General features: G+C 45.0%; 1 long non-coding RNA gene across 5 annotated transcripts in view; it reads left to right on the forward strand.

The window, feature by feature from the left end:
- The first annotated feature begins 18,262 nt into the window (after window positions 1-18,262).
- Window positions 18,263-20,575, forward strand: part of LOC105045142 (uncharacterized) — a 30,365-nt gene continuing 28,052 nt past the window's right edge. The window contains exon 1 of one of the 5 annotated variants that reach the window (XR_012138328.1): window positions 18,263-18,587. This is a non-coding gene — a long non-coding RNA (uncharacterized lncRNA). The remainder of the gene's footprint in view (window positions 18,588-20,575) is intronic. The other 4 variants (XR_012138332.1, XR_012138329.1, XR_012138331.1 and 1 more) reach the window with 4 other exon arrangements.

The following is a 20,575-nucleotide window of genomic DNA, read 5'->3' on the forward strand; positions in this document are numbered from 1 at the left end:
TCCCTTCCAATTGTGGATTGAAGAAGGGGTGCCTTTCAGCAACCCCTTCTTGCCAAACTGGGGGGAGAAGTACCACCAGTCCTTCGCCGAAGGATGGCGCTTGAAAGTATAAAAGTGCCTAAACAAGGATAAGGACTGTTGAACCTCGACTACGTGGCAAAGGGAGAGAAATGCTATCAAAAACCTAAAAGAATTCGGGGTCACAAAAGCCAAGGAGATGTCTAAGAAGCGGAAGAGGGCGATAACAAAGGAGGGAAGCGAAAGTCGGAGTCCAGCACGGAACGCCTCCTGATACAGAAAAAAATGACCGGGTGGGGGAGTGCTAGCCCAGTCAGAAGGGCTAGACAGCTCCAGGTCGTACTCCGAAAAAACTCCATACTGAACCCTTATCAGAAGGAGTTCCTCCGAAGTCAGGGAACATGGAATGGCATCCGGTGCAAAAACCGGGCGGAGCCCAGCCCCAGACGCAGGTTCGTCTACAGAGCAAGGGACCTGGGGATTTGAGGCGGAAGAACTCCCGAAACTGCAGGGAGCAGAAGAGCCGGACGACATTTCGAGTAGCTTCGAATGAGGGCTCTAAAGATCCCGAAGAAGACGGACAGGATGAGGGGCGAGAGGTCACAGGAAACTAACTCGGAGGAATACAAAAAATAATGGCAAAGAAGAGGTCCTTAAGCGGCGGGAAGAAAGATGAAGGTGCTGGAACTAACCTAGATCGCTCTGAGGGACCAGAGGGACGAAGACAGGGATGATTTGAAGGGCGCCTACGACTCGAGAAGATACCAACTGAAACAGGGCTCTCAAAGGGAAGGCAGACACTGATAGAACTCTGAAACGGAATAGGGCCCCTAAAGGTGGAAGGACTGGTTTAAATAGACCCTGAGATCCGACGTCATAATGATCGCGAATTCCCCCAGGCCAGTCCGTGCCCGACACGTGTCCCACTCCCCCCGGCGGGCGGTTAAAAGCGGCTGACGGATTGGCAGGGCCATTATGGCACCGTACCTGGGCCAGTGTACTGGTGGGAATTTCGAAGGGTCCCTTCGTATCGCCCCGATTCGAAAAGACTCCAGCACGCGCACATTTAATGCCAAAATATCTGGGGGCGGTCGTGCGCAGGATTCGAGGGGACAACTTCGGCTATGCCAATCTCTCTGTACTTCCTTCATTCGAAATTCAAACTCGTAAGTAGGGGGACTGGTGTTGGGTATAAAATATCCACAGTCGAAGTTCTCAGCAGGATCAACTCCGAGAGGACTCCGCCCGGACTCCTACGGGAGCCGGGCTCCGCCCACAACTTCAACCGCAAGGGAGACTCCGCCCGGGCTCCTACGGGAGTCGGGCTCCATCGCCAACTTCAACTGCCGGTAAGATCCGTCCGGACTCCTACGGGAGCCGGACTTCGCACCTGACTTTAATTGCAGGGGACTCCGCCCGGACTCCTACGGGAGACGGGCTTCGCCCACGACTTAAACTCCGAGAGGACTCAGCCTGGACTCCTACGGGAGCCGGGCTCCGCCCACAACTTCAACCGCAAGGGAAACTCCGCCCGGGCTCCTACGGGAGCCGGGCTCCGTCGCCAACTTCAACTGCGTGTAAGATCCGTCCGGACTCCTACGGGAGCCGGACTTCGCACCTGACTTTAATTGCAGGGGACTTCGCCCGGACTCCTACGGGAGCCGGGCTCCGCCCACGACTTCAACTCCGAGAGGACTCCGCCCGGACTCCTACGGGAGCCGGGCTCCGCCCACAACTTCAACCGCAAGGGGGACTCCGCCCGGGCTCCGTCGCCAACTTCAACAGCCGGTAAGATCCGTCCGGACTCCTACGGGAGCCGGACTTCGCACCTGACTTTAATTGCAGGGGACTCCGCCCGGACTCCTACGGGAGCCGGGCTCCGCCCACGACTTCAACTCCGAGAGGACTCCGCCCGGACTCCTACGGGAGTCGGGCTCCGCCCACAACTTCAACCGCAAGGGGGACTCCGCCCAGGCTCCTACGGGAGCCGGGCTCCGTCGCCAACTTCAACTGCCGGTAAGATCCGTCCGGACTCCTACGAGAGCCGGACTTCGCATCTGACTTTAATTGCAGGAGACTCCACCCGGACTCCTACGGGAGCCGGGCTCCGCCCACGACTTCAACTCCGAGAGGACTCCGCCCGGACTCCTACGGGAGCCGGGCTCCGCCCACAACTTCAACCGCAAGGGGGACTCCGCCCGGGCTCCTACGGGAGCCGGGCTCTGTCGCCAACTTCAACTGCCGGTAAGATCCGTCCGGACTCCTACGGGAGCCGGACTTCGCACCTGACTTTAATTGCAGGGGACTCCGCCCGAACTCTTACGGGAGCCGGGCTCCGCCCATGACTTCAACTCCGAGAGGACTCCGCCCGGACTCCTACAGGAGCCGGGCTCTGCCCACAACTTCAACCGCAAGGAGGACTCCGCCCGGACTCCTACGGGAGCCGGGCTCCGCCGCCAACTTCAAATGCCAGTAAGGCTCCGTCCGGACTCCCATGGGAGCCGAACTTCGCACCTGACTTTAATTGCAGGGGACTCCGCTCGGACTCCTACGGGAGCCGGGCTCTGTCGCCAACTTCAACTGCCGGTAAGATCCGTCCGGACTCCTACGGGAGCCGGACTTCGCACCTGACTTTAATCGCAGGGGACTCCACCCGGACTCCTATGGGGGTCGGGCTCCGCCCGTGACTTCAATCACAAGGAGGACTCCGCCCGGGCTCCTACGGGAGCCGGGCTCCGTCACCAGCTCCGACCGTTGCCGAACTTCAGCCGACGAATCCGTACTTTCTGGCGCAACACAGCAACCACCACGATCCTGCTCCACTTCCTGCGATGGATTTTGCACAGCTCCATCATTCCCTGACAGACCGCTATGACGGCCATGACTCTGCTCCACCTCCTGCGACGGATCCCGCGCGGCTCCACTATCTCCTGGCGGCCCGTTATGATGCCCACGATCCTGCTCCACCTTCTGTAACGGATACTGCGTGATTCTTTCATCTGCTGGCAAGTCGCGACAACGGACGTCGCTCCACTCCCTGCGGCAAACTCCACGTGGCGCGCTGCAGTGAGGGCCACGGGCCTACTCCACTACTCCTCGCAACAAATTCCTCCTGACGGTGGGCGGCCCACTACGAGACGGTTATGAACGTCGCTATCAGTCTGTTGAGCCCTCCGCCTATAAAAAGGAGGACCCCAGATACGTTATTCCATAAGCTCTAGTTTTTACCTAAAAACTCTGCTAAATTTTCTGTTCGAGCACTCCATTCTTGTTGAGGCAGAGAACTGACTTGAGCGTCGGAGGGTCTTGCCGAAGCAACCCCACCTTCGGTTTAGACTTCCTTTGCAGGTCCCGGCGGCGACCGCGACTCCAGTTTCTCCGACGCAAGCGAATTTTTGCACCAACAATACTCTTTAAATTTTATTATTTATTTTTATTGCAAGTAGAAGATAGGATCTAAATAGTAGATCTTAGTATCAATTTATTTTTCATACTTTTAATTTAATTTTTTGATTTAAATTACTTTCTTCGTAACTTTATTTTTTTTTTTAAATCAAAAATTTTAAATTAAAATCCTGCCTTCTCTGTGGATTCGATTCGACTCACTACTTTTTACGTATTTTTAATTTTTATTGAAGTCAGAATTTGATTGATAATTATGATGTCCTAACGACAATATCACGATCATATCAATTTTTGACGTCGTTGTCGGAGAAAGAAATAATTTTAATATTTGATTTTTTTGATTTTCTTATAAATATAACTTCTTAACTTTTTTTTTACAAAAAAAATTTAAAAAAAAGAGAGATAGAAAGCTTCCACTTTTGCTTGGTGAGATCAATCATAACCCTAATAATAACTATTTTTTTAGTATTAATTATTATTTTTTTTTCAAATTAACCTAAGATTCATCGGTATAAACCTGATAAAAATTGCATGACAAGAGTAGAAACTTAATTGTTTAGAAGCATTCATCATCTTAGATTTATTTTTGATGATTACTGGAGACAAGGTAAGCTTTCAAGTTTGATTAATTTCATGCACCTAATTTAGTTGCATAGAATTTCTTGTTTGAAATTGGTTGTGCATATTCATCTCAAATCAACTTAAGGACAACACCCATAAACAAGATAAGGTAAAAATTTTATCACCCTTTCTTAGTCCAAAAATAACCAACCAGCATCCCGTATTAATCCTAACCTAATTATAATTTAGAAGACATTGGCCCTTAGGATCAATTGAGTTCAGTTTGAGTATTGTGGTGAAGTCAAGTGTAAAGTAAGTTTGAACTCACACCTAAACTGATGTCTAAGACTAGAGGTTACAAAGACTCAGCGTAAGTAGACTCGTGATTATTTAATTGGTTCTGTTAGCTTACCTGACCAATCTAATTGGTGTTTAAGGCAAGCAACGGGGGGACCCCTACGACCCCACCTCTTATCTGGCTAGTTGAAGGAAGTGAGAACAAACCCAATTTGTATTTAGGTTAAGCCACTCTACATCAAACTGATAGGTCTAAGAAACCTGTAGGTATGTAGGTTTAATTGCTTGCTAACTTGATTGTAATTAACACTTAACTATAACTAATTCTTCTCATCTTTCGTCCTTAGGTCTAGGACTTTCTTAAGGATCTCATCTTTAGAACTTCTCTCTTTTTTTTTCTCTCTCTTCTTAAAAAATAAAATAAAAAAAAAAATAAAAAAAAAACTCAATCACACGTTAGGATTTGCACTGGTATATGTACGGTAGGAGATCTCTTTATCCTGATCTAGTTGAACCTAATCTTGAAATTGAATGGCTGATCCATGCTAAACCTGAAAATCTAATGGCTGGAGATCCTAGAGAACCAACTAGACAAATGAAGGACTATTTTATTTCTTTCACCTATAACCCATCGACTTGTATCTACTTATCTGATATCCTTGCAAGCTATTATGAGATCAAGTCGACCACAATCCAGATACTCCTGTCTTTCTATGAAAATATCAATGAACATCCTTACAAGCATCTAGATGAGTTCTTAAAAATCTGTTCCACAGTGAAAATTCAAAATTTTACTGTTGATGTACTTAGACTTACCCTATTTTTTTTCTCGCTTAAGGACAAAGTCAAGTATTGGCTTGGCACAATAGGAAGATTGATCCGAACATGGGCTGAAATGCAACATGAGTTTCTTAAGAAATTTTATCCCATAGGTCGAACCAACACCATGAGGCAAGCCATTATTGGATTTGCTCAACTTTCAGAGGAACAAATTCACGAATCATGGGAGAGACTTAAGGAACTTCTTAGAAAATGCCCACACCATGGTCTATCTAAGTGATAAATTGTTCAAGCTTTCTATGAGGGTTTAGGTGACTAATACAGACAGATGGTTGATGCATCTTGTGGAGGTACATTCATGAGTAAGAGTGAGGATGAAGCCTATACTTTATTTAAAATTTTGAGTAAAAATTCGATCAATCATACTTCATTATCCTCTTACGAAAGATCAATCCCTCCTCAAAAGCGGACAGAAATTTTTGAGATCAAGCAAACAGACTCTAGTCCTAAGGTTTATTTAAACATAATAGTCCAAAAATTAGATAAAGTCGACCTTCTTACCCAGAAAATAGATCAGTTCCTAATCCTAGGTCAATAATCTCCTACGCAATACACACAACCTTCTAATTATTAAGAGATTTATTTTATCTATGCTAGCCCAGCCCATCATGTGAGTAAATATCCCACAACTGCACAGTTTTCACCTTTCATCCAAGAATAAGTTCAAGCTACCCAAGGTTACTCCAAGCCTACCAATGATCCATTCTCTAACACATATAATTCAGACTGGAGGAACCACCCTAATTTTTCTTGGAGACCCCAACAGACTCAGACTTAGATCCAAATTTTTTCGGTGCAAAACTTTCAGAATAGGCCCCAATACCAGAATTATGTTTATAATAGAGATCAGCCTAGTCAGCCTACCCAGCTACCATATCACAATCAGCCATCATATCCATCTCCTCAACAGATCAATCTAGCAGACGATAGATTCAATCAACTCTAACAATTGATTATAACCTAACAGCAATCTATTGCTAGGCAAGAAGCACAAATAGGATAGTTAGCTGAGTCTACCATGAGGAGAGAACCAGGTCAATTGCCAAGCCAACCAGTACCAAATCTCAGAAACAACCCATCCATCCACCAACCACCTGGATCAAGTCATCAATCTAATATCCCATTTAAGAATCCCCAATTTAAGAATTCCAAAGCAATTTCTAAGCTTAGAAGTGGTAGAATTCTTGAGGACCTATGTCCAGATCAGGTGAGAGAGGCTAGTACTGATGCTAGCCAAAATGATAATTTGAAAAAAGAAGTTAGTACTGAGAGTAACCCAATAGAAGAATCTGAGCCTGAAATTATTACTAATCTGAATGAAAAAGATAAAGAAAAGAAGAGAGCGGATGAGTTACCTGAGATATATGAACCAAGAATTCTATTTCCTTCAGCCTTAGAAGCCGGTTCTTCTCGTAAAAAGCAAGGAGCATGCAACGAGAAACTAATAGAGTTATTTAAGCAAGTTTACATTAATCTATCCCTCCTTGATGCAATTCAATATGTCCCAGCTTATGCTAAATTTCTTAAAGAACTTTGTACTCAAAAGCGTGAGCCACGAACAATAGAGAAAATTATGTTATCTGAGGATGTTAGCGCAGTCCTGTTGAATCCATTACCTCAGAAAATGAAAGATCGTGATGCTCCTTTGATTTCATGTGTTATAGGAGGCATCACCTTTGATTGAGCCCTGTTAGACTTAGGAGCTAGTGTCAACCTACTTCTAACCTCGGTCTATGAAAAATTTGGGATAGGAGAACTGAAACTCACATCGGTTATTTTGAAACTAGCTGATAGATCTGTCAAAACGCCATGTGGTCTGATTGAGGATGTTATTGTCAAAGTCAACACATGCTATTTTTTAGTAGACTTCTTCGTACTTGATATGGAACCATCCCAAGAGCTGAATCAAAATCTCATAATTTTAGGACGTCCATTCCTAGGCACTGCTAATGCCAACATCAATTTTAAAATAGGAGTTATGGACATTTTTTTTGGAGATCACAAGGTAAAAATTAATATTTTTAATACCTCAAAATATACTTAGAAAAAGGAAAATTATTCGATAATTAATTTGATAGATGAAATCGTTGAAACTAATTCCTCCTTTGAATTAATAAAAGATAATTTTCTGAATGAACCAATTGAAGAAATTCAACTCTAGAAGGTTAATGCCCTACTTGATTCACCTCTCCCACCTTACCCACTTGAATTTGTCAATCCAATATTTGATACGGGGTAAGTGAGATAGAATTAGTATGGTCTGATTGAAGATGGTAAACTTAGTACTTTTTGAGAGGCAATCCAACTTTAGCTTTTATTTTTTATTAATTTTTATATTTTGCTTAGGTTAATCGAGTCTTACTTAGTAACTTTTGTAGGGATCTGAAGATAATATTGGCTATGTTGGGGGGAGAATCAATTTTGAAAAGACTTATAGATCAGATGATATTTCTCCTTTTTCTTCTTCTTTGCATGCACCCTTCATTTCTTCTACTCCATTGAGGACAATATTAATAAAGTTGAGGGGAGAGAATAATAAAAAATTTTAAATTTTTAAGTCCTCAAGTAAGTTAGTATTTAGCATTTAAGTACCTAATTACACTTAAGAATCGAGTTAAATCAAGTATTTTTTTTAAAAAATTAATGTACAGACCCGAGAGTTTGTAAGATATTAAGGGATCAAGTATTAAGAAAACTCAATAAAGAGTTAAGTTTAGAACTTAAACAGTTTTCTTTGAGCATTTCTAAATTTTTTTACCAGCATCGAAGAAGAGTTTACTTCTTATGGGCTTGTGTATGATAACTATACATTTTTTCATATTTTTTTTTTAAAAAAAGAGAGTTTTTAAGTATTTCATGCTGAGTAACTGAATCTCTTTACCTAAGCAAGTATTGAATTTCGTGTCAAAAGATATGAAGGGTAAAGAAGCTTTGTTGTAAAGCTAGTGTTAACTCGTAGCCTGTTTGATTCGAGCAAGTAGATCCGAGGGGTATTCTATATCTAGTATCCTAAAGCCATCTGGTTTGAGAGTCAGTGGCTGAAAATTCACTATATGGATCAAACAGAAAGCTTAAGGGATTAAGACATTCAATAGCGATACAACGTTAAAAAAAAATCAATAAATGAAGGATGGAAGTAACAATATACTTGTCTATATGAAGATTAATGATTTGAAGATAAATGTAGGAATAATTTAGAAAAATTTGAAAAATATTTAGTGTTCTTAGTTTAACTCTCATATTGATTAGTATTAATACTCCAATGACATACCTCACTCATACTCTACTGGACATCAGTGGCCCTTTTGAAAATTATTTGATGAAATTTGAAACTTTAAATTAAATGATACTTGATTCTAAATTCTTTCTTTACTCGAGGACGAACAAAGTTCAAGCTGGGAGGTATGATAAGTGACATATTTTTATATTTATTTTAGATATTTTTGATAATTTATGATGCTAATATCTTCTTAAAAAATTTAATTTTATGCATAAATTAGATTTTTTTATAAAAATAGGTAATTTTAAAAAAAATAAAATTAGAGCATATTTATGAAAATAGATATTGATTTAATTGAGAATTTAAGCATCAAAATAATAAAAAATTATTGAAAAATTTAATGCATATTTTTTTCTTATTTTTCAAACAAAAATTGAAGCAAAAATTAAGTTAAAATATTCTAAAAAATAATTTTTATTATCTTCGATGCACGATGGACCAGTCGCTCGATCCACAAAGTTAGGGGCGCGGTCCACAGGAATAGTTTTACGGTGCACGACATGGCTCACAAGTGAGGTGGAAGGTTTTGCACGATCCAATGGCTGAAAATCAATCTGAACTTAGATCCAATGGCCAGCATCATTTTCTACTTTGAATAGGATTTCTGGATACGATCCGATGGCTTAGATTCCATCCATCACTCGATCCAACAGTTGCTATTTATCTCGACTTTGTTAAGGAGAGATTTTACGCTATTCGATAGTTAGAATTCAATCTGAAGCACGATCGGATGGCTTAGAACATCTCCGACTATAAGAAGGATTTAAATAGTGATTTTTTATCAGATCTGGGTGATCTATTGATGATCCAACAGTCAGAAATTTATGATATGAGTATAATGCATTTTCTAAGAGTTTTAGGACTCCTCTTGCTTTCAAAAAAAGGTGAAAAATTTATCTATAAATAAGGAGTCTGAGAATAAGTCTTGAGAGAAGAAAAAATCAGTAGAAAGCTAAGAAAAAATTAGAAAAAAAATTAGATAGGTTTAGAGACCCAAGAAAAAGAAGAAAAAAAGTTGTTTCACTCTACGGAGTATGAAGAAAGTAGGAGAGATCATCAACCATCTTCTCGATGAGGCTGCATTGATCAACTTCAGATCCTTATTACAGTTTTATTTTTATTTTATTTTATTATTTTTTTTAAATTTTTTATACTTGAATTTTAATTTTAATTAATATAAAATTTATTTTTTTACACTTTAAATTTCTATCTGTTATTTTTATTGTAAGTACAATACTAGGATCTAGTTAGTAGATCTTAGTATCAATTTATTTTATACCCTTTAAATTTTTATTATTTATTTTTATTACAAGTAGAAGATAGGATCTAAATAGTAGATCTTAGTACTCAATTTATTTTTCATACTTTTAATTTTTTATTTTCTGACTTAAATTATTTTTTTCAAAACTTTATTTTTTTTAAAATCAAAGATTTCAAATCAAAATTTTACCTTCTTTATGGATTTGATCCGACTCACTGCTTTCTACGTATTTTTTATTTTTATTGAAATCAAAATTTGATTGATAATCATGGTGTCTTAACAACAACATCGCGATCATATCACTTGACCAATCTGCTATCTCCCCAACTGGCAATTCTCCTACAAGTAATCTGATAGTACCTGAGAAATGATATCCTACTTGCTCTCGTACTACACCAGCTCATTTCAAAGACTATCATTATTATTTGTCTACCATTTTGCCACTCCATGAATCTGAAATCATTCAGGCCAGACTCGGGCCAAAAAATAGGGCTTATTTTACTTGGACTGGACTGGAGCAGATCTTTGGCTTGACCCAGGCCCAAGCCCGAATATCAACCCAAAGTTCGGCCTGGGTCCCCACGCTACTTCCCCACCTCCCCATCTATCTTCACTCTTTGATCTCCCGACTTCCCCCAACCCCATTGAAGTCTCGAAGAGACCTAGCCCTGGTCCATGTCCGTCTGCCATCATCATCTTCCATCTTCCCCATCGTCGGCATTGATTTTTGTCTTCCTCCATCGGCCATCCCCGCCTCCCTTGGTCTCTGGCTGCCTCTTTCTCCTATGCGACATCGAGAGGAGAGATAAGTAGCAAGTGGGCAGTGATGGCGGCGAGCCTGTGGATCCAGTGCACGAGTGGCTCCACCTACTGCTTCGACATCTACTCCCCCCTCCTTAAGTCCTCCCAATCTGATGACCAGCCTGCCCTCGACACCGTCGCCTTCTTCAAGGACCTCGACGCCAACATCGGCACCCTCTTCGACCTTCTCTACTCCTCCTCTGGCCCCAAGCTCGTCGTCGCTGCCGGTGCCACCCGGTGCTTTGTTGGCTACTTCCTCATGTGGCTCGCTATCACTAAAGCCCTCCCCCACCCTCCCGTCCCCTGCATGTGTCTCTTCATGCTCCTCGCTGCCCATGCCCAGACCTTCTTCAACACTGCCAACGTCGTCACCGTCATCCACAGGTGGCCGTGCTTGCGTTGGAGCTCGTGGATCGATTTAGCATTGTTGACGACCGCCGCAAGGGGCGAAAAGAGAGAGAGAGAGGAAGGAGAGGGAAACAGAGGGAGAGGGAGAGAAAGGGGTCCAGGTCGGGTTTTGGGCTCGGGCTCAGGCTTGGGCCGGGCTCGGGCCTTAAGTTTTCAGATTTTTTCGGGCCTAAGCCCGATCCAAAACCCGAATAAATATTTCGGGCCGAGCTTGGGCAGGTGTGTGGCCTGGCCCAGCCCGACCTGTTTTCAGTCCTACTTTCTGGCGTGCCACCCACGGCACCTCTGCCCGATCGCCGCTCCTCTGCACTATCCCCTCGAGCCCTATGCCCATTCCACCCCGTCACTATGGCCGTCTCTCTCTCCCATCACGAGGCACAGGCCGTGGCCGTCCACACCATACCTATCGTGGTCCTGTCCTGTCACCGTCCGTGTCGCACCCGTCATCCACCCTTGACTCCATGCGACCACCACCCCCCACCCCTACCCCCGAGCCCCAGGGAACCTGCACACCATGCGACCACCACCCCCCTTCCCCACGACCCCAGCCCTTCCATTCTCCGTCCATGCCCCATCCATCCTTCGTTCGCACCCCTCGGTACTAGGGAGCGGGAAAAAAAAACCCTTGATACAAAGGAGAGAAAAAAAAAAGAAAAATCACATGTTGAAGATGCGATTTCATCATGAAATCATATTTTCAACATGCAATTTTATTTTTTTAATTTATATTTGAAAATATCAATCATGGGGTGCCACCTCAGCTTGAAATCACATGTTCAACGTGCGATGTCACCACATCGGATCCCACTTGCCCAAACTACCGTATTCTTGAAAATAAGTTAGAAAGAGAGATAGATTTCAAAATAAGTATTAAAAAAAATATTTAAAAAAATTCTTTCTTCATTGGCTCGTATTATTGAAGATCGTATCATCGATCCTCATCCCGTTGAGTCCAGCCAACAAAAGCGGGAGGAGCAAGACCTTCCGATGGCTGCCAAACAGATATGGTTGTTTTTGTTGCCATCAATTACCATGGCCACCCTTTCACCATTTTACTTTTTATTGGAGGTAATTTCGTCCTAACCAAAGATGTGAAGCCCACATGGAAGGTGTTGGGTATAAAATCCCCCCTCAACCGAAGTTCGTATCAGGAGTGACCACTCAGGGATTCTACCGATGTCCGACCTTCGGCGACTTCTCTCCTGCGGCTGAGTCTCTGCAGCATTCCCGAGTTCTGCCAACGGATAAACCCCCACCAGCATCGACCAGATTCTTCACGACTGCAGGAAGACTTCGTCCGGACTCCTACGGGAGCCGGACTTCATCCCCGATTCTTCACGACTGCAGGAAGACTTCGTCCGGACTCCTACGGGAGCCGGACTTCATCCCCGATTCTGGCTGCAGGAAGACTTCGTTCGGACTCCTACGGGAGCCGGACTTCGTCCCCGACTTCAATTGCAGGAAGACTTCTTTCGGACTCCTACAGGAGCCGGACTTCATCCCCGATTCCAGCTGTAGGAAGACTTCGTCCGGACTCCTACGGGAGCCGGACTTCGTCTCCGACTTCAATTACACGTAGACTTCGTCCGGACTCCTACGGGAGCCGGACTTCATCCCCGACTCCAATTGCAGGAAGACTTCGTTCGGACTCCTACGGGAGCCGGACTTCGTCCCCGACTCCAATTGCAGGAAGACTTCGTCCGGACTCCTACGGGAGCCGGACTTCGTCCCCGACTCCAATTGCAGGAAGACTTCGTCCGGATTTCTACGGGAGCCGGACTTCATCCCCAACTTCAATTGCAGGTAGACTTCGTCCGGACTCCTACGGGAGCCGGACTTCGTCCCCGACTCTAATTGCAGGAAGACTTCGTCCGGACTCCTACGGGAGCTGGACTTCGTCCCCAACTTCAATTGCAGGTAGACTTCATCCGGACTCCTACGGGAGCCGGACTTCGTCCCCGACTTCAATTGCAGGTAGACTTCGTCCGGACTCCTACGGGAGCCGGACTTCGTTCCCGACTTCAATTGCAGGTAGACTTCGTCCAGACTCCTACGGGAGCCGGACTTCATCCCCGATTCCAGCTACAGGAAGACTTCGTCCGGACTCCTACGGGAGCCGGACTTCATCCCCAACTTCAATTGCAGGTAGACTTCATCCAGACTCCTACGGGAGCCGGACTTCGTCTCCGACTTCAATTGCAGGTAGACTTCGTCCGGACTCCTACGGGAGCCGGACTTCGTCCCCGACTCCAATTGCAGGAAGACTTCGTCCGGACTCTTACGGGAGCCGGACTTCATCCCCGACTTCAATTGCAGGTAGACTTCGTCCGGACTCCTACGGGAGTCGGACTTCATCCCCGATTCCGGCTGCAGGAAGACTTCGTCCGGACTCCTACGGGAGCCGGACTTCGTCTCCAACTTCAATTGCAGGTAGACTTCGTCCGGACTCCTACGGGAGTCGGACTTCGTCCTCGATTCCAATTGTAGGAAGACTTCGTCCGGACTCCTACGGGAGCTGGACTTCGTCTCCGACTTCAATTGCAGGTAGACTTCGTCCGGACTCCTACGGGAGCCGGACTTCATCCCCAACTCCGACTGCAGGAAGACTTCATCCGGACTCCTACGAGAGTCGGACTTCATCTACAGAAAGCCTCTGATTGGGCTCCTACAGCAAATGGCCCTCGCCTATAGTACTAACGCTCAAAGCACCCAATGGTAGACAGCCCGCCAGTAGCATCCGAGCTCCTTTCAGATGGATAGCCACCTCTCTTCGCCAGACGCTTCAACCGAACTTCGATCGACCGGCCTGGACTCCCTGACAGGCCACAGTAACGACCACGACTCTACTTCACCTCCTGCGACAGATTCTGCGTGGCTCCATCACTCCCCGTAACAGGCTCCACGCGGCAGGCCGCAGTAATGGCTACGATTCTGCTCTACTTCCTGCGACGGATACTGCGTAGCTCCACCACTCTCTGGCGAGTCACGACAACGGACGCCGCTCCACTCTCCGCAACAGACTCCATGTGGCGAGCCATGGTGACAGCCACGACTCCACCCCATTACTCTTCATAATAAATTCCTCCTGGCCCCAAGCGGCCCACTACTAGGCGGTTACAAACGTCGCTATCAATCCGTTGCTCCCTCCGCCTATAAAAAGGGGGGCTCAGATACGTTACTCTCTTAGCTCTAATTTTTATCCCAAAAACTCTGCTAAAATTTTTGTTCGAGCACTCCATTCTTGTTGAGGCAGAGAACTGACTTGAGCGTCGGAGGATCTTGCCGGAGCAACCCCAACTTCGGTTTAGACTTCTTTTGCAGGTCCCGGCGGCGACCGCGACTCCCTCGACTCCAGCTTCTCCGACGCAGGCGGATTTTTGCACCAACAGAAGGATTGACCCTCATGGATCTTCAAAACACATACCTCTTTCAAAATTCAAACGATCATTGGCAGCAGAGCAGATAAAAAAGAATAACAAATAAAATCTCTCCAAATAAGAGAAGGATAACGGTCATATCTCCCTAGATAAGTCAAGATTAACCGTTTGATTTTTTTTCTCTCACGGCTCTTCATCCTCTATCTATAAATAAAAGCCTAAGAAGACCTTCAAGATATAAAATCTCTTCTCTCCCAATACGCTTACTCCTTTTTTTTTTATTGTTGGATTTCTGAATTGAACGTCGAAGGATCTCCACCAGAGCCACGTCCGGTCAAAAATTTTTCTTACAGGTCCTACTGCCATCATCCAGCTGTCGCCGACCTGCTGTCACTGTCCAACTTTAGTTGATTCGATCTTAAGATGAAAATCTGCGTCAATATATTGACGCTAGAAGGAGAGGTCCAGGCTCATTTATGGAAAGGAATAAATGCTCAATGGGGGGAGTTTCATCACACTGCTTTAATATCGATGAGGTCTAGATCGTCTATCCTCAAACTGATGTCGATCAAATCTATCAATCAACATCCCTCGATTTTTAATTAGACTCAAAACTAAGAGGCTCAAATAAAGAAGAAAATTATGATATCCGAATAGGAAAGAAGATTACATAAATCTCTTATTATTTTTGCTTTCTTATTTATATCTAAAAATATTCAAAATTTAAATTTAAATTTAAATTTTTTAGCAGCATCCCGATAAGAAAAGGGGGAGATCTTCCTTTGCAAGTTTATCAGTAACAATTTTGATGTGCCGGAAAAGATCCAAAGAAGAAGAAGGAGAAGAAGAAGAAGAAGAAGAAGAAGAGAGAACACCCACGAAGGGCCCGACTGAACCAGGCCCTCCATTTCTCCCTTATGCTGTGGCGAAGCAAGAGCCCCGCTGCCGCACCAAAGCAGGTTCGCCATCGGTCGATCCATCTCGAGCCTCACCAAACCCTACCAACAGCCTCCGTCGGGTGTCGAGGTTCCCAAAGTTGTCGGACTTCATCAGATTGGTGCCCCTGAGGCCTCCCTCACGTGCATCTACCTCCGATGTCATCGATCTCTCCCAAATCGAGACCCCCCATTCTTTCTTCCACCTCCGACGGCAACCGTGAGCTCGTCGCCATCATCCTCGCCTCTGTGAGCTCGTTGCGGCCGACCTCACCCCTGTGCCTCCAATGGTGGTGAGCTCGTTGTGGCCGACTTCACCCTCATGGTCCCATTGCAGTCGATCTTGCTCCCGCAAGCCAGTTGCGGCCATCTTCACCCCCGTGCTTCCAATGACCATGAGTCGATGACCGCGTGCTGGCTGGATCCTAATCCCTTGATGGGAAAAGGAGGGCCTGAACCCCATCTCCGATCTCCCCACTGTTGAGAAACTTCCCCCTTCACTCGCTTCATCGTGGATGAGTCCCCCGTCAGCGCCAAGCTCATCGGATCTAAGCCTCCACCAAAATTTAAGGATCCAGCTATCCCCCCTTTGCTGCGCCAATCTCTCCTAGGTCTAAGCTTCCGAGGTCCACTCCTTTCATCTCACTATCGACAGCACCAGGTTCGCCCAGATCCGGGCTCCCTCCCCTATGTGCGCTTTGCCTCCAATGACGTCACCTTCAGATGATGTCGAGCTCCCCTCCATTGGAACCAAAGCCACATGTAGGAGTTTTCAGATTACCCATGTAGCGTCTCACCTCCATCAGTGCCGAAGTCACCCATCAGCAGTTTCGGGCTCCCTCCCGCACGCCCAGCATCTGCCAGTGCCAAAGGAGGCCTCCGACGACCCTTACCCAATTTGTGGATCCGGTATCTCCCTCTGACGCATGCATCCTCAGTAGATGCCGAAGTCATCAGATCCAAGGCTGATCAGAGGAGAAAATCAAGGTCAAGCAGAGGAGAAAATCAAATCCAAGCAAAAAAAAAGATCGAGCAGAGGAGAAAATCAAATCTAATAAAAGAAGAAAATCAAGATCTGAGTAGAGGAGAAAATTAAAATTGGACAGAAAAAAAAATCAAATTTGAGTAGAAAAAAAATCAAGGCTAACCAGAGGCAAAAATTAAATCCGAGCAAAAAAGAAAATCTAGACGGAACAGAAGAGAGAATCAAATCCGAGCAGCGGAGAAAATCAAGGCGGATCAGAGCCCAGATCTAGGTTGACTAGAGCTCAGATCCAAGACGATTAGAACCCAGAACAAAGCCAATCTAAAATCTAAAATTAGACTAATCCGAAGCAAAAATAAATCCAAACTAAGATAAATCTTTAGTTCAAACTAAGACAAATAATAGGAAGGAGTCAAGCAAAACCCAAAAACTCTCAAATAGAGCTCAAACTCCCATGGCCACGAAGATGAGGTGAGGATCAAGATGAGGCCTATTTCATCAGAGAGATGACCTCCAAAAAATTAGCCTCAAAGGATCAACATCACCAGAAGACTAAGGTCGTCAGAGGATCAATCTGAGCAAACTAAGACTGGACTATCAAGCAAAAGACCAATAGCTAAAATGAAGGACCAAATAGAGCTCATCGTCAGGATGAAGCCTAAAGCCGATCTGAGAAGGCCAAGCTCCGATGTGGATTAAAGATCGACCTCCAAAGGTCAACCCCTCAGGAGTAAGCTCTCCAAAGCTGAACTCCCAAAGGACAACCTCTTGAAGCCAAGCTCCTAGAAATCAAAACACCAACCAATGAAAGTCAATTGGAGGAAAACCGACTAAAATAGAGTAATATGACTCTAACCATTTGTCTTTTTGTCTAAAATCCGATTCAACTTAAAAATTGGAAGGCCCAGCCAGAGCTAATCTAACGAGTTCTCTCGTCCTTTATGTGCAGATCATTAACTTAAGATCTTGGTGACTAAGCAGTGGGGGATGACCTACGAGGGCTTTCGAAGGTCAAACTCGCTTTTCAGCAAGTCAATGCCCATGAATATCTTAGTCGCACAAGAGGGAATTGTATGGGCAAAAGACCTCTATGGCTAAGAAGCGGGGGATGACCTATGAGGGCCTTTGAAGGCTGAACCTTATTTTTTAGCGAGTCAACACCCATGAAGACCTTAGCTGTACGAGAAGTGGAGGCTAACTTATATAGACCTTCGGAGAGATAACTGTTAAGGACCCTCAGCCCATCGACTTTGATAACAAATGAGGGATAACCTACAAGGACTCTCAATTCGTCAACTCCAACAACAGATAAAAAGACGGCTTTTGATCAGCTCAGTCATTGAAGATAATAAGACGGTCTTTGATCGGTTTAGTCATTGAAGACAATAAGACTCCTCACCTTATCGAAAGCTATAGACATAATACGTCTTCGGTAAAGCTGAGGTACTCCTTTCGTCTAACCCCATTCTGATTCGGACTCGAGAGTAGGAGGGCTAATGTTGGAGATAATTTCGTTCTGGCTGAAGATGTGAAGCCCACAAGAAAGGATGGACCCTCATGGATCTTCAAAACACGTGTCTCTTTCAAAATTTAAATGATCATTGGCAGCAGAGTAGATAACAAAAAATAACAAATAAAATCTCTCCAAATAAAAGAAAGATAATGACCATATCTCTTCAGATAAGTTAAGGCTAATCATCTGATTCTCTTTCTTGTCACGACTCTTTAGCCTCCATCTGATCCTTAATGTATGAAATCTCTTCTTTCTCTCAATACGCTCACTTCTTCTTTCCTATTATCAGATTTTTGACTTGAACGTCTGAGGGTCTTTATCGGAGCCACCACTGGTCAGGAATTTTTTCTGTAGGTACTGTCGCTATCGTCTGATCGTCATCGATCTACCATCGCTGTCTAATTTCAGCCGATCCTATTTCACGATAAAAATCTGTGTCAATATTTTCATTATCTGAATGGAAGCTGTGTGATTTTTTTTTTTTGAGGAAAGATTGTCATCATGGTCTCGCCGCAACATCAACTGCCGTTGCTTGCTACCACCCTTTTTTTTTTTTTTTTTTTTTTTTGGATTGCGGCAATCTAAAATCCCTCCCAAACCATGGCACTCGACTGTCATCGTGATAAGTAAAAGGAAAGAGAGATTCGAACCGGAGACGATCCCAAGTCCAAGAAATCAAGAAGGCTAAAAGCCAGACCGGCCCACCACTCACCAGTGAAGCGAGATGTGTAAACAGAGTGGACAGGGGAAGACACAAAGAGAGAAGTAGGGCGGCCGAGAGAGAGAGAGAAAGGAAGCAAGGAGGGGGATGGCAGCGAATATGGAAACGGCAGCGGGTTCTCTCCAGAGGAACGAGTTCGTCGCCGCGATTCTACTGATGCAAAAGGTGGAGATGTCGTCGTCGGGGTGCGTCATCATATCTTTCTCTGTCTCTCGTCCCATACTCGTCTAAAAAAAAAAAGGAGAAAAATCGATGCACGTTTCGTTCCGGTTGTATGGGGTATCAATTAGATTAGATCGGTCAGATTGTTGAACTGGAATTTCATGATTTCGATTTGTTTCTTGTTCTTGATTTTTCTTCCCCTTTGACATCAGCAAGAAATTTGGATAGTTTTCCTTTCCTCTTCCTTTCTGAAGGAAAAAATTGGTTTCTTTTCAACCCGTGGATTTCTTTCAACCCGTGGATTTCCCTTCGAATTTGCGCCCTTTTTGTAATTTGGTCGTGGGTGTCTATTAGGTTGGTCAGATCGAGTTCCCTTTCTTATATCGTTTTCCTTCCATTTTTTCTTTTTTGCCCTCGGGGACCTTTCTTGTGATCGAGCTGAAGATAATTATGCCGCCAAGGGTTCAAGGAAGGGGTTTTTCTTTTTTTTTTTTGGTATTTTCAAAACTACATCCTTCCCCAACTTATTTTCAAAATTACCGTCCACCTCAAAATTGCCGATTCAATCGATGATTTCACGGCCACCTTAGCACTGAGCTGGCCGGGGGAGGGGTGCACCGGCGATTTCAGAAATCACCGGCTCAACCGGTGATTTCTCTTTTTTTTTTTTTTTCTTTTGGGGGGGGGGCAGACGGAGAGTGAAGGGGGAGGGGGTGGGGTTTGGGGGCGACAAGGGGTGGCACGGGCGAGGAAGATAGAGGCGGGGGTTGCGGGGGGTGGGGGTGCGCGGCCAAGGACGGCATGGGCGGTGGGGGTGCGCGGTCGAGGGCGGTGCGGAGGTCGGAGTCATGGGGGTTAGGGGGTTGGGGGAGGCGGGTCGATCGAGGGTTTGGAAGGAAAGGAAGGGAGAAACGAAGGGGAAAAAAAAAAAAGAAAAAAAAAGAAAAAAATATTAATTTTAAAGATTAAAAAAATATTTATTTTAAAATAATTTTTTAAATATTAAAAAAATTTTAATTTTAAAAAATAATTTTAATCGTCTAATAATAATATTAAAATAATATTAATTTTTAAAATAAATTTTTAAATAATAAGAAAATATTAATATTTAAAATAAAAAATATTAATTTTAAAATAAAATTTTCAATACTAAAAAATATTAATTTTTGTTGGTGCAAAAATCCGCATACGTCGGAGAAGCTGGAGTCGAGGGAGTCGCGGTCGCCGTCGGGACCTGTAAAGGAAGTCTAAACCGGAGGTAGGGTTGCTCCGGCAAGACCTTCCGACGCTCAAGTCAGTTCTCTGCCTCAACAAGAATGGAGTGTTCGAACGGAAAATTTTTAGCAGAGTTTTGAGATGGTAAATGGAGCTTATAGAGTAACGTATCTGGGGTCTCCCCTTTTATAGGCGGAGGGCGCAACAGACTGATAGCGACGTTCGTAACCGTCTGGTAGTGGGCCACCCACAATTAGGAGAAATTTGTTGCGAGGAGTAGTGGAGTGGGCCCGTGGCCCTCACTGTAGCGCGCCACGTGGAGTCTGCCGCAGGGAGTGGAGCGGCGTCCGTTGTCGCGACTTGTCAGAGGATGGAAGAATCGCGCAGTATCCGTTATAAGAGGTGGAGCAGGATCGTGGGCATCATAGCGGTCTGTCAGGGAATAGTGGAGCCGCGCGGGATCCGTCGCAGGAAGTGGAGCAGGGTCGTGGCCGTCATAGCGGTCTGTCAGGGAATAATGGAGCTGCGCGGAATCCGTCGCAGGAAGTGGAGCAGGATCGTGGCTGTTGTTGTGTCGCGCCAGGGAGTGCAGACCCGTTGGCTGAAGTTCGGCTGGAATGTCTGGTGGTTAGTTATCCACTTGAGAGGAGCCTGAAGTCCGACCCCAGTAAGAGTCCGGACGAGGTCTTCCTCTAGCCGAGGTCGGGGATGAGGCCCGGCTCCCGTAGGAGTCCGGGCGGAGTTCACCTGCAATCAAAGTCGGGGTGAAGTCTGGCTTCCGCAGGAGTCCGGACGG

The sequence above is a fragment of the Elaeis guineensis genome, chromosome 2 (genome assembly GCF_000442705.2).
Source record: "Elaeis guineensis isolate ETL-2024a chromosome 2, EG11, whole genome shotgun sequence".
NCBI classification, from domain to species: Eukaryota; Viridiplantae; Streptophyta; class Magnoliopsida; order Arecales; family Arecaceae; genus Elaeis; species Elaeis guineensis.